Genomic DNA, 2,454 nt, shown 5'->3' on the forward strand with positions numbered 1-2,454 from the left:
GGTCAGTCAATGGGGCTTGAACTCAGTGCCTAGGTGCTGTCCCTGAGCTGCTTTTGTTCAGGCTAGTGCTCTACCACTTTGAGACAGAATGCCACTTCCAGTTTTCTGGTGGTTAATTGGAGATAAGAGTCTCCCAGTGACTTTCTTGCCAGTGTGGCCTTCAAACCATGATCCTCAGATGTCAGCCTCCTGAGTAACTAGGATTACCGGTGTCAACCACCAGCCCCCAGCTCCCTCTTATATTTTGTGTTGCCAGAGATGATGTAAACTATCCGGGGATGAAAAGCGTGTGTTTACTCTCTGCTATTCTGAAACACCCTTAGTTAATTTAGTGATTGCTAGAAATGAATGCTTTGTACGTGGAAAGGCAATAATTTGTTTTAGGGCCCAGGTATAAGAAATTTAAGAATTTGCTAAATGAAAATATTAGGTTCTCGGGGCTGGGAAGGTGGCTCAATGGTAGAGTGCTTGCCTCACATGCATGAGGCCTTAGAATTTGATTCCTCAGCACCATATAAGCAGAAGAAGCTGGAAGTGGTGCTGTGGCTCACGTGGTAAAGCACTAGCTTTGAGCTGAATTGCTGAGGGACAGTGCCCAGTCCCAGAGTTCAGGCCTCATGATGGCAACAAACAAACAAACAAAGAAAATATTAGGTCCAAAAGGCATGGGTAAATCACAGGAATGGGAATGAAAACAGTATTTATTTTTGCAGCATATCAGTGATGGTAAGCCTTGAGTATTTTATGAGTAGTTCACTGTGCAATCATTCCTCAAGTATTAGGTAGATGAATTGAGGTTAGATTCAGTTTTATTAGAGTTCCACTACATTGTTAGGATTCAGTTAGTTTGTCCTCAGTAGAGTGACTAATTACATCCTACATGGCCCACACTGGCCTTAAACTTGCTTATGTAATGCAGGCTGGCTTCAAACTTGAGATCTTTATGCTTCAGCCTTCAAGAAGTGGGATTGCAGGTATTCAACCACCACTCCTGAAGACCAGTTCTTTTGCTCTGGTGATTTTATTTTACCAGATTTTATTTAACCAGTATTAAAATACGACGGTCAAAGAGCTTTAAAATGTGTCATCTTGGGCTGGGAAAATGGCTCAGAGTGGTAGAGCGCTTGCCTTGCATGCATGAGGCCCTGGGTTCGATTCCTCAGCACCACATAAGCAAAAAGAAAAAAGCCAGAAGTGGCGCTGTGGCTCAAGGGGTAGAGAGCTAGCCTTGAGCTGAAGAGCTGAGAGACAGCGCCCAGGCCCAAAGTTCAGGCCCCATGACCGGACCCCCCCCCAAAAAAAATTAATAAAAATGTGTCATCTTTACAAAACTAATAATGCTAAAACAGTGGCTCCTGTAGAGGGTTTTACGTAAGGGACATAGCACATTGCCTGCATTGTATTACAAGTTTCTAACAATGGTAGCACTTGCTTATTCAACAAGCAGGCAGCAGAATTCTTCAGTCCTCAAAGATGATCACCAAAGCGGAGGAACACCAACTGCATTTTCTAGGATGGGATGCAGGAGGGAAACGGAGCTGTTCGTTCCGGTCTCACGGCCTCTAACTGAAGAAGTTACTTCTTCCATTTGGGAACAGTGCCCAATGCCAGCTCGCCTCCTAGAAGCCCTGTGTATGCCGAACGCCAGGGCAGGCTTTCAGATTTGCTCCCTTGGGACTTTTTGTGTCACATCCCTCATTCCAGAAAAAGAAAGGAGTGAAGGGAAAAGAGCAGTCACCAGAATGCGAAACCTGGTTACCAGATGCCCTAGAGGGAATAGAGGGAGCGGATCCAGTGGCCAAGCCTGTGGGTGTGGGCGGCAAAGTCATCTTTCCGAAGGACACGGAAGCCCCTCCCCGCAGGTGTCGGCGGGGGCCGAGATGCGGGGAGGGTGACCTCATCTGGACACCCAGACGCAAACTGGCCAGCAGTGTCCCCGCGCCCCGCCTCGAGTACAGACGGATCATCATCATCATCATCACCATCATCATCACCATCATCATCACCATCATCATCATCAGCAGCAGCAGCAGCAGCAGCAGCAGCAGCAGCAGCTGTGCCTGGCACGGTGGAGAGTCCCGGGGAAGCGGGGGAAGAGCGGGATGTCTTTACAGATTTCCCTGTAATGTCAGCGTTGCACCCCGTCCCTCGCCTCAAGTCAGGGACTTCTCCAGCCTCCGAGACCCAGCAGTTCACTCTCGAGCCTTGACAAGTGCTACTTGCAGACACATCCACCTCGCAGAGAGCCTCAACCCAGCACAGGTAGCAGGCGCAGAGGCCCGGTACACTGAGCCTGCGCGGCCGCAATCAGCCCAGCCTTTCCCAAGCCTCCGGACGCGCCTGCTCCCTGGCGGCCACGGCGGACGGGCCGCGCATGCTCGGTGTCGGGGGGGGGGGGGGGCGGGGCGGGGGGCAGGGGGCGGGACACCGCGGCTCCAGCCGGAAGCGTTTCTC

The sequence above is a fragment of the Dipodomys spectabilis genome, unplaced genomic scaffold (genome assembly GCF_019054845.1).
Source record: "Dipodomys spectabilis isolate Male_0828 unplaced genomic scaffold, ASM1905484v1 ptg000125l, whole genome shotgun sequence".
In the NCBI taxonomy this organism is placed as follows: domain Eukaryota; kingdom Metazoa; phylum Chordata; class Mammalia; order Rodentia; family Heteromyidae; genus Dipodomys; species Dipodomys spectabilis.